The sequence below is a fragment of the Pan troglodytes genome, chromosome 6, assembly GCF_028858775.2.
Source record: "Pan troglodytes isolate AG18354 chromosome 6, NHGRI_mPanTro3-v2.0_pri, whole genome shotgun sequence".
Taxonomy (NCBI): domain Eukaryota; kingdom Metazoa; phylum Chordata; class Mammalia; order Primates; family Hominidae; genus Pan; species Pan troglodytes.
The window spans coordinates 25,102,717-25,115,535 of NC_072404.2; the positions used below are offsets into that span (position 1 = coordinate 25,102,717).

General features: G+C 35.7%; 1 long non-coding RNA gene across 2 annotated transcripts in view; it reads left to right on the forward strand.

Moving 5' to 3' along the window:
- The window catches only part of LOC107975722 (uncharacterized), a 229,454-nt gene that overhangs the window by 116,313 nt on the left and 100,322 nt on the right, over positions 1 to 12,819 (forward strand). The gene's annotated exons all lie outside the window — the stretch shown is intronic.

The following is a 12,819-nucleotide window of genomic DNA, read 5'->3' on the forward strand; positions in this document are numbered from 1 at the left end:
CGACGCCATTATTTTCATTTGTTAAACAAAAACTTCAGTTTCTGGGGACTCTTCTTACTCCAACTCAATTAATGACTACCTGTCCCCTCCAGTTTTGTTTGGGACCAGAGTGTGCCCATTGCCATTCCTGTGGCTGTGAGCGCTTGTCACTTTGTTACATCCTGAGAAATGAGTATTTGGCTTGTTTAGTGACACTAGATGAAGCCTAAAGTTTATGAAGCTGCTGTAGGTTTCGTTGTTTCGGCAGCACTTTTTATTATCACATCTATGTTTTATAAGTACTGGTTAATATAGAGGAGATGACAGATTTTTTTCTATTAATGTTTTATATACTATAATCCTATTTTTAAAAAAAATCAGTTATTTAATTGGAACATTTTAAAAAGGATTTGTTTTATTTGAGGGGCTCCAGTTTTTAAAGAAGTTAAAGTAATCTTAAAAAGTTCGAAATAGGGCCGGGTGCAGTGGTTCATGCCTGCAGTTCCAGCACTTTGGGAGCCTGAGGCAGGTGGATCACCTGAGGTCAGGAGTTCAAGATCAGCCTGACCAACTTGGTGAGACCCCTGTCTCTACTAAAAATTCAAAAATTAGGTGGGCATGGTGGTGGGTGCCTGTAATTCCAGCTACTCAGGAGGCTGAGGCAGGAGAATCACTTGAACTCAGGAGGCAGTTGCAGTGAGCCGAGATCGTACCATTGCAATCCAGCCTGTGCAACAGAGCAAGACTCGGTCCTCCCCCCCCAAAAAAAGCTCAAAATAGGTATATGATAACATCAAATAAGAGAATTTAAAAAGCTGACTTTTAGCTATGTTGAACTCAGTCTTATTCATGAATAAATTTGGTAGTATACATAGTTGGCTCAAAGGTAATTATCTGGCGAAGCTGAAATTTTATTGTGATAAATATTATTAGTCATTGTATATTTATGCTAAGATGGACTGTTCATATGTAAATTAGTCAAAAGCTGAAGAAAATGAGGAGTTAAATCAATGAAAGTATTTTCAGAGTTGATTTATATGATATTGAAAAGTAGTAACTTATTTATCAAAGACTATGGGTCTAAAAGCACATGTAAATTCCCTTCCGTTAATGTATCTCTTTCCTACTTCCCCATCCACCTCTAAAAAACTCCGTAGTTTCTAGACTGTGACCTTTGCTGAGACTTAATATTCTAAATCAAGTTATTATACTAGGTTCCCAATGATCTCCTTCACTCTGTTGAAACTCTAAGTTGATATTTAAGAACAATTCATGCAAACTTTGAAAAAAAGTACCATTTCCAGTTTAAAAAAAAAATCTTAAAGCTACTTTGAGTGCTATCCAGGAAAGAAAACAGATTACAACTTTTGATAACATAGGAAGAAAATATTATTATCACAGCTTGAAATCTGTTAACAGGAACTTTCTTTAGGGAACAAACATTAAAGTACAACAGAAATTTAATTACAAGAAGATTTTCCACTTGTCAGAAATATTTGCATTAATTTCAGTAATAACTACAATAAAGAGACTATTGTCTGTTGCTGGGAGAAAAGGAGATGAAAGGGATCCCTGAGTCCCTGTTACAGACACACTAAAGGCACGTTGATTATTGAGATTTTCTTTTGGATAAACCAAAACAAAATACTGAGTAAAAAAATATTAAAGCAATATTCATTCATTAGTATCATATTGATTGTCAATGTTTCACCAGGGAATTGTCGGGGCTACTATTTGCCCTTTTAGCCTGGTATGAAATTAGCTCATTCAGTATATAATATTTGTGGAGAAATGTGACAGCAGCATAGAAGAACATTGAGATCTTTTATTGATTCTTCCTTTGCTTTCCACCCCTGAGTTCAGGGCACTGCTTATAGGATAAGTTTCAAGAGCTGTATCTAATCTAGATATTGAATTTGTTTAGAACCTCTATCATAATGACATTGCAAGAGTGAGGGGCAACAGGAGGTCCCTGGCAGATCAGGTAATCCTTTCAAATGCAGCATTTAAGGCCTCTTTGTGCTAGTGAAATGAATGTATTGCAAGGAACTAAGAGTATTCTCATGAATTAATTTTCGTTATCCATCTAGTATCTCTTGAAAAAAAGGGAGCACTTTGCAGAGCTCTTACTATTTGTGAAACCCTTTGCACATATTGTTTCACTTGTCCTTATGGTACTTTCTTTCCTTTTTTTTTTTTTTTTTGAGACAGGATCTTGCTCTGTCACCCAGGCTGGAGTGCGCAGTGGTGCAATCTTGGCTCACTGCAACCTCCACCTCCTGGGTTCAAGTGATTCTCCTGCCTCAGCCTCCAAGGTAGCTGGAATTACAGGCACCCACCAGCATGCCTGGCTAATTTTAGTATTTTTAGTAGAGACGGGGTTTCACCATGTTGTCCAGGCTTGTCTCGAACTCCTGACCTCAAGTGATCCACCCGCCTTGGCTTCCCAAAGTGCTGGGATTACAGGCATGAACCACCACACTCAGCCACAATACTTTCTTGATGTGGGTATAATTATGTTCTTTTCAGATACTTCAGAGAAGTAAAGTGTATTTCTTAAGGCCATTTAGCTAGAACACAGTGAAGCCATGATTCAAATGTAGGACTGCAGAGTTCACGAAACATGCACTTAACCACACCATTTTCTATAGCTTTGGTGAGCAATTTGAAATATCCTTTGAGACCAATTTCAACGTCAACATAATAAAGACAAAGCTTTTATCTAGTGTTTCCCAACCTATGGATTATGTACCCTTGGGAGATATCCAAGTTAATATAATGCATCCATAAATCCAAATATACATCAAGCATTATCTATATACAATGAAGCTGTTACATCCTACATTTATTAAATGTAAATATATGCATATAAATAATAAGATATAAATCCAATTATTAATCACCATTGATTTTTAGGAGCTTTGTTCATTATAATTTTCCTAAGCAATTTTGTCAAAAAGGAATAATTCTAAACATGTGGGGTTAGCAAAGTTATTGTTGTGATTTTTTACTTTCAAAAGGGGTTCTTGTTCTTGAAAATCCTAAGAACTGCCATTTTGTGGGGTAATGATTTGGACTACTTTTACTCATATCATTCATTGTGCATTCATTCATTCAGTAATTAAATTCTGGTTGAACATCAACCATATGCCAGACATTATTTCTAGTAGCAGTAAAGAAAATGGACAAAGATCCCCACTTTTGAGGAGCTTAAATTTTGGTGTCATGTATATTATGTTATAATGTATATGTTGTAGCACAGCCAGAACTGTTTTCTAAAATAATCTTGGCCCTACATGAAGATATTGCCTTGCTAACCTTTTTTGTAGAGTTAGGGTGGGAAATGATTCAGACTAGGATCCTGTAAGGTTCTGACAGAGGCGATTTTGGAAGTTTGGATTGGATAAATTGTCAATCAGGATCAGCTGTATGCAATGCCTAAACTCTAGGGTATTGCCATAGAATGTAGCCTTGGTTATCCAACTCTTATTAAAGCTCGTTTTTTGAAAATTAATACTAAAAAAATAGCCTGAAGTATATGCATCCTGATCCATCTAGTCTGCTAAATAGCATAAAAATGTATCCCTGAATAAAGTTAGGCAATCAGAAAGCTGCCTGCTTAGATTGTGTGGTTTTGGCAGTCCTTTCGAATTCTGTACATTAAATTGTGCTTTGGCATGAAGTCGGTGAATAAGGTGGGGCAGCCACAGTGAGAAACAGCTCTGTGGAGCTCTCTGTGTATTGCAGGTTTATTATTGAGGATGACGCTCCCCAAAATTTCCTCAGTGTCCCTTCTGTGATGAACCGTAGGAGAGTTTTGTGTAGACTTCAGTGTAGCAAAATGTGTGTTTCTCTGGAAGAGCTGGTATTTTTTTATCTTACGCACAATGATAATTTATAACTGATCATATTTCTCAATTTATTTTGTCTGATAGGGGAGTCAGAGCTGAATTTATGATCCATTTTTAATTCTTTTGCAGAAATATACACATTTATTTCCGAGTTCTTACTCTCTGGCATCTATCTTCATAAAATATGAGCTTCATTTTGTCTGTGTCCTGATTTTCCTAATTTAAAAAGTTTTATTTTACTATGTGAATTTTTATAAGCAACTACAAATACTTTTGAGAACAAGGCAGGCTATGTGGTTATTAATGAAATAAGTATAATAAGAGCTAGGAGAGATTGGAGAAGTAAAAACTCTAACCCCCAGCGTCATAACAAAAGTCATAACAAATGTACCATAATAGTGTAAATTAACCCTGTAAGGTGACTGCTCACCATTTTTTAAAAACTGTTTCAAAGTCAGCCCCAGAAAATCCCTTAAACTGTCTTTGGATTCTCGCCCCTACGCTAGCACCCTGTGGTTTGCTGTTCTCAGGGCTTTCCATTTCTGTATAGGGTGGCTCAAAGAAAACAGTTTACCTGAAACAAGAATTTAAACGACTAAAGATAAAGTTGGATGATATGTTTATAATATTTTATTTGAATTATACCATCTATATCTTTAAGGACCACATATTCTTATAACTCAGTCTAAGACAGAGTCTTTATTTCTGATAAGAGCTTGGATAGAATATTTTGACATTTACACTGATTTTTACATTCTATGCTTCCTCTAATTAGATTACTTTCCCAAGTTGTTTAATTTCAGTCTCCTATGAAATAGAATTCATATGAATAGAAGTATTTGCTTATTTAACAAAAACATATTTTAACAACACTCTATATCTAAGTTTCAGAGACCCAGTTACATTGAGAGAATAGAGATAACTTCATGCTCTAGCCATGCTGGTCTATCTTTATTTTTAAAATAAGAATTTAAGCCATACTCCACTGTCAGTTTTGTTGGTTTATTAACTGTAGAATACTAAAGTAACTGATGATCACAGGAGGTTCCTGTTTAAGTTCATTGGACTGAGGATGATAAATCTCTTAAGAGGAATTTAGATTAGTAAATGTACAGCCTTCACAGGTCATATTAAGCTTATTATTCCCAAATATGACTTTGGTTCTTTCCATAGAGCACAATTCATACTCCTCCATGGTCCCAAGGAGATTATAGATGTAAACAGGAATTTTCTCTTGTGGAGTGAAAGAGGAGTCCAGCAGGATGTGAACCAGGCTAATAAAATGTGAATTTATAGGTGTTCTGCTTCTGAGCCCACTTTCTGTGTCTGCTAAGTCCAGGTCTTCCTAATCCTTCCCCACCGCAGACAGGTGCTGCTCTTCTTTTCATATAGTTATTGAATATTAACTACAAGAGTTTGTTCTAAGATAATATTAGGATTCTGGCATTCATAGCCACTGAAGGCAAACAAATCAGTGCTCAGGTGAATTAAGAAGAACCAAAGCCCCAGTTGAACAATCTCTGAGAGAGTGTTTGGCCATATATTTGAATAAAGTATATACAGCTTCCTTAAATTTTTAAAATGTTTTAGTTAGTTCTGCAAAAAACTTTTGTCTTGATAATTGTCTGCATATTTATTTATAAAGACTGATAATTGATCTAAAATATTCAGAAAGAATTAAGCCGTAGACATTATCCCAGACCCATATGGCAACCATTTTATGAAACTTTATTTAGCACTCAAACAAACAAACAAACATTCCCAGTGGAAAAAAAAAATACTGAGCACTGTATTTCTCATACAGTCACAAATAAATTTTGTAGTTTTCTAAGATACCTAACACTTTTCTCAAAGTGAAAAGCTTTTCAAAGTTAAAGTCAGATATTCATGTGGAGTGATTCTTAAAATGCGTAAGAATGTAAATAGCCAAAAATTGAAGTTAACCTCTTTTGACAATTCTGTAATGTCTACCATTACAGATTCAAAACAAAACAATAATTCTATATGAAAACTTTACTAGTTTGGTCCTAAAAAAAAATCTAGGATAAAAAGATATGTGGGATGCTTCCACATACTATTTCATAAAATTATGCGATTTGATCTGATTGTCGTAGTCTGGAATGTATTTTCCCTGGTGTTTAGCTTTTCCCCCCTCATGCCTGAAATAAATTTTCTGGAGTTTACATCTTTGCTACATACTATGTAGTCTGAACAAAAATATCGTCCTTCTCTAGGGAGTGAGTGAAGAAAATGCTTCTTTACATGGGGTATTTCACCACCTATACTTTTTCAGGTGCTTTTGTTTAGAAATGTCACTCAGTTCATTTTTACTCCTTACTGTATTTTTAATGTATTAAAATCTCCTTTGTGTCATGTCTATTATGAACTCTTTTAATTTCAACCTGCTGCTTGCATAAGTCTTAACCTATCTAAAATATTGCCACCTATTTCCTATCATTTCTCTTCTTTGTTTTTTGTTTCTTCCCACTTTTTATTGCCTTTCTTAGTGTAGGTTCTTTGGAGATATTCAGCAAATATTTGTTGAATAAATGAAAAAATAAACAAATTCATCTGTTACATCTACCATATATTGCCTCATGTTGTAATTAAATTGTGTACAAATAAACTGTAAGTTCCTTGAGGGATATAATGTAGAAATACATCCCCTCCTCCACACTTATAAGTGTGCACACCCACATACATATACACAGTACCTTGCTCAGAATATTTCCAAGGTAGATTGTAGATGTCAAAATGTTTATATTGAATATGTATGTCAAGGTAGGTTAGTGGCATATCAAAACATGGAATATACTGACACCACATCTTAAATGTGATGCTATTCTTTTTTATTTATTCATTCAACAAACATTTAGGGAGCTCCATAGTATGCCACACATTGTTTCTGATACCAACACAGTGGTGGTGAATGAAATAGATGGAGTTTCTGACTTCATAGGTCTTATATTCTAGTAGAGAGACAATAAACAAAGAGATGAATAAATATGTGACATGCCATTATTAATAACATGCTATAAAGAAAATGAAACAGCGTCCTTGCAGTGACCATGAAGAAAAGGGCTACATCAAATCAGGCCTCTCCACAGTGATATTTAAGTAGAGATATGCATGAAGCAAAGGAATGAGTCATGTAGCTATTTGGTAGAACAATGGTTTAAGCAGAGAGGACAGCAAATAAACAAGTTCTTAGGCCAGAATGAAATTGGCCAGTTCAAGGATGAGCAAAATAGCCAATGTGGTGAGCTCATGTGAATGAGACAGAGGACTGGATTATTTACCTGGGCATATCCACTTGAATGTTACACAGGCAACTCTAATGAGAAGGAGCCAGCAAAGGAGCCTGCGATGCCTTGGCCATTGAGGAAGAAGTAAAATTAGGGACTATGAACCCTTGGAGCACAAAGTGTCCAAGAAGAAGGGGATGATCTTCCGTGTTCAGCACTGCAGAGAGATCATTTAAAATGAATATTGAACATTGATCAGTTGCTTTGGCCAGAAGAACATCCATGGAGATCTTTAAAAGAATGGTTTCCATAATGAGTGGGGATGAGCACCCAACAGGAGTTGGTGGAATAAAGAAGGAGAGGTGAGAAACTGGAGAGAGTGAATATAGGTATATTTTGAGCAGGCAGGAGTTTCTTTAGAAAGGAAAACAGCAATGGAGAAGTTCTGTGGGGGATACTTAGGGCCTGGAGAATTTTTTGTTTGCTTGTTTATTTTGTAAGATGGTCAATATTACAGCATTACAAGTTGAGCATTTCTCATCCAAAATCTGAATCATCCAAAAATCTGAAATCTGAGACGCTCCAAAATCTGAAACTTTTTGAGTGTTGACATGATACCAGAAGTGAAAAATTTCACACTATACCTCATGTGCTGGGTCGTATTAAAATGCAGGCACAAAACACACAATTTATTCAGCATCTCCAAGGGAGAAAACACCCTCCCAGCCCGCATCAGCTGTGATAGATCTGTTTCCCACACGCCCAGATTCCTCCATGCAAGCACACCCACAAAGGGTAATAAAATGGCATGTGTGCAGGCCGGGTAAGCCAACAGCAGGGTCTTCCTCATGCCTCACATGGGGCCAAGACCTACAGACATTGCTCACTGTACTTTTTGCTTATTCTCTGCTCTGTGGTGTAAATATATTGTTAAAAATGTCAAAAAGGTGTGTACATACCCCAATGGCTAACAGGAATAAGAAAAAGAGGAAGAACTTATGTTGATCTATGGCACAGAAGGTCACACTGTTGAAGAAACTAGACAATGGTATAGTGTGAAATGTCTTACAGAAGAGTATGGTGTTGGAGTGACTCCTGTATATAACCTGAAGAAACAGAAGGATACACCATTGAAGTTCTTCTGAAAGTGATGAACAGAAGTTAGTGAAAGATAGAGAAACACTACATAAAGCTAAAAATGAAGATCTCAATCATGTATTGAAAGAGTAAACCCTAAGTGTTGCAGTGAACACATCCACTTTCTCGTATACTGATGGTAAAACAAGAAAAGATCTATCACAATAAACTGAAAATTGAAAGGGACTGTGAATATTCAACAGACTGGCTGCAGAATTTTTTTAAAAGACATGACATTAAAATTTTAAGGACATTAGGTATAAAGCAGCTGCTCATCATAAAACACCAGAGAAATTCATTGATGAGTGTGCCAAGGCCATTGATGATGAAAATATGACACTGGAACATATAATGAACATATAATGCTGATGAAACTTCATGCTTTTGGCTTTATTACCCCAGAAAGACACTGACTACATCACGCTTTTGGCTTTTTTACCACAAAAAGACACTGACTACAACAGGTGAGACAGCCTTTATAGAAATTGAGGATGCCACGGACAAAATAATTGTGCTGAGATGTGTTAATGCAGTAGGCACTCATAAGTGTAAACTGGCTGTGATAGACAGACCTTTGCACCCTTGCTGTTCTCAAGGAGGGAATGTCTTACTAGACCGTTATTATGCTAACCCAAAGGTATGGATCATCAGAGACAATTTTGCTGGTGGGTTTCACAAACATTTTATACCAGTGGCTTGTGCTTACTGCAAGGAAGCTGGACTGGATGACAACTGCAAGATTTTCTTATTCCTCGACAACTTTTCCACTCATCCTCCAGCTGAAATTCTCATCAAAAATAACGTTTATCCCATGTACTTTCCTCCAAATGTGACTGTATTAATTCAACAATGACCAACATATTCTTAGAAGAATACCTTGAAGAGTAAATATAAATACCTTGAAGAGTAAACATAAAAACAGCTTCTCAAACAGCATGCTAGTAGCAGTGAACAGAGGAGAGCATGTGGAAGGTTTTCAAAAAAGTTTAGCATGAAGGGTGCTGTATATGCTGTTGCAAATGCTTGGAACACGGTGACTAAAGACACAGTTGTGCATGCCTGGCACAATATCTGGCCTGAAACTGTATTCAGTGATGATGATGAAAAAGGTGGCGACGTAGAAGGATTTCATATGCCAAGTGAGAAAGAAATAATGTCTGACCTCCTTAAATATGCAAAAAAAATGTACCTTCAAAGTCCATCAGTAAGCTGGCAGAAGTCAATATTGAAGAAGTTTTTAACATCAATAATCAAGCTCCGGTTGTTAATTCCTTAACAGATGGCGAAATAGCCAGGGAATGGTTCTGAATCAAGGTGATTGTGATAACAGTGACAATGAAAATGACGTTGTTAACTGTAGAAAAAGAGTCTATAAATGGCATGGTGAAATGTGAAAATGTGTGGTGGTGGGCTTTTTGAGGGACTAGAGCAGTGTGCGTTTGTAACAGAAAAATAAATGATGTAAGCTGATAAAATCAAAGAACTCTCTAAAACAAAACCATTGTTAATGAGGCAGATGACTCTGGAGGAAACATTTAAAAAAGCCATCCGGGAGGATGCTTCCTCATCCCTGCAGGACCCACTTCCTGATCCCTCAACTGCTTCTGATGTTTCTTCTCACCTAAAAAAAAAAACAACAAAAAATACAGTGCACAGCAATCTTTTCATCAAAGCACAGCACTGTAGGTGGGGACTGAAAGCCTGCCATTGTTTGTTGTTGCTGTTGTTTGATAGCTGATACAGGTATTCTGGTCATGCTACTGGGCTGCTTCATTATCCTGAACACATTGTTTTTATCATTGTATTAATAGTATGTCTTTTTTTACTGTTAAGTACTTATGTGTGAATAAGTATAAGAAAATGATGGCTTACAGGTAGCATACAAATTCAGAGTCGGGAATGATGGTCATGCCAAATAACCACAGATTGCCTCATGGGTGGCTGAGATAGTCACACCTTTGTTTCTGAGGGTTTAATGTTCACAAACGCGGTTTCATGCACAAAATTATTAAGCCTATTGAATAAAATTACCTACAGGCTCTGTGCATAAGATGTATGTAAAACATAAATAAATTTTGTGTTTAGACTTGGATCCTATCCCCAAGGTATCTCATTATGCATTTGCAAATAATCTAAAATTAAAAAAATTTTTAAATCTGAAACACTTTTGGTCCTAGCCATTTCGGATAAGACATACTCAACCTATATGTACAAATGTTATAAAGAGAACAATATATTCAATAATAATCTCTGTTCTCTGCCTGTAATATAAGGGTGAGAAGTTGTGAGTTGTGATTGGGTCACAATCAGCTTGACTGATATCATTTATACACACACACACACTCAAATGCATGTTAGTTCAAGGTTCCAGAGATTGGCTTTAGTAATTAAGATAATATTTAATATTGAGATAAGGTCTTCAGATTTTTTAACTTCCTTCATCTCATCTCTGCCTCTCTGTGAAAAACCTATTGATGTGTTTGTGGAATATTCATTCATTCATGTAATAAATACTTCTAAAATTCATTCAACACTGTTCTGGGCTTTGAGTGTGGAGAAGAGAAATGAACAGAGTTGTCCTCTGCCTTCTTGGTATTTGCACTGTCTATTGATTTAAAGAGAAGGTAGCCTATTTTTCATCATTTGCATCTCGTAAAGGTTGTCTAAATAGCACAGGTCTAAATAGCACAGGTTGAAATGTCTAATTTAAAATTTGTTCATTTTTTTTAACTTTGAATTTCGGGCTTATATGTGCAGGATGTGCAGGTTTGTTACATAGATCAATGTGTGTCATGGGGGGTTGTTTAAAATTTGTTCATATTTCTATGGGACTAATTTAATTTCTATTTTTATAAGAACATTAAAATGAATAAATTCCTTTGTTGTGTTTCAGAGGCTGTCAAGAAATTTTGGAGTATAGTTTAATTTTATTGTGAAAATTATCTTTAATTACTTGCAGCTTCTGTGATTATTAATTCCAGTGATAATAAGTAAAACCTTTAAGATATTGAAAAGAATATATTTGGCATAGGATTGTGAAATGAGCTTTCCAAAAAAGATTCTGGGAGAAAAAAATACTTTCATTCCAGTGAACATCCAAGACTAGGACACACACACAAATCTCATATTATCTGGGATAAATATATGCATTACAGTCATAACTAACCATTATATTTGCTAGTGACTCCTCAGGCAAAAATTATTGACTGTGTATTATGTGTTTGAGTGACATTTTTGTTGTCATTTCTGCCTTAGCTTTTACCGAAAGTTTTTTGAAACTTGAAAACTGAACTACTTGCAATCCTCTGGGGGCCAAGCGCAAGAGGGAAATTTTTATGTGAATTTGTTCCATAATGATATATGCCCAGCATGGGGTGGAATGCGAAGAAGGAAAAAGGTTGAAGACATTGAACAACTTTATTGAGCCTCCTGTGTGGTGTCTTTACAGTAGGACATTATTATTTCCCTTGGAGTGGATCCCCAGCGCAGCAGATTCCATCTTAGTCAAATGTCAGTGTAAAAACACAATTGCTTGATTCAAAGTACAAGCTTTCCTAGGAAGATTTGCCAGCTTGGGTTATTTACTTTTCCGTTTGCTTCCATTTATAACAACAACCGACAGTTACTTGCACCTATATAAGACTTATGACAATTTTTCCTCTTAATTAATTGCATGGTTTTATTTGCTTATCTTTTACTTGCAAAATCTACAATAAAATTCCAGTCTCACGTGTCCCATGTGTTTTAAGTTTATTTTTTCAGATCCCATAAATGTTATTTAGTTTAGTAAAATTGAAGTCAACTTATAAATGATAAACAATTTCAAGAAAGTAAGATATCTTCCTGGATTTGAGGGAATCAGTAATATTTGTTGAGGACCTAACACATGCTGGATATTGTTCCTGGTGTCATGGGAGAAACAGTGACATCACAGATGGAACTTGGCATCATGAAATTAGAATTAAACTGGGGAAAGACACATACACATACCGAATTCACTGAATATAAGAAAGAATGCTCCTTTGGAGTAAAGTTTTCAGGTTAATAGTTTGTGAGTTATTTTTTCCCCACATTCTCTCTTAAAATGCTTAAATTCTTTTTAAAGTTAAAATAGTCTAGTAACGAGAAAAGACTGTGGTAACTTTTCAAGGGGACTTACCTTGGAAGAGGAAATAGTTTAGCCGGGGAGAGGTGAGATACAATGGCAATACAAATTTCAGCCTCAAAATAAAAATGTTAAACCTTTAAGTATTTTGTAATTAAAAAATAGAATCTTAGTTCTAAGGAAGCTGATCCATTATTTATCCAAGTCTTTTTAAAGAATGGTGAAATACCAAAGAAGAAAATTTCCGACAAACCAGAGCATTTTTACCCAGAAAATTATACACCCATAAAAGAGAATAATGATTAAAAATTGTGACTCTTATGATAGCTTTTTTTTCCCCATAAACAACTTGCATAATTGTATCTGGAGGGAGAGTTCAGCACAAGTATTTAGTACCTAGACTCTGCGGAATCAAAGTCTTGCATCCTGGCAGACTAAACTCTACTCTTAATCCTTCTGGGGTGGATAAATTAAGTTTCACACATTTAATTTTTTAGATCTC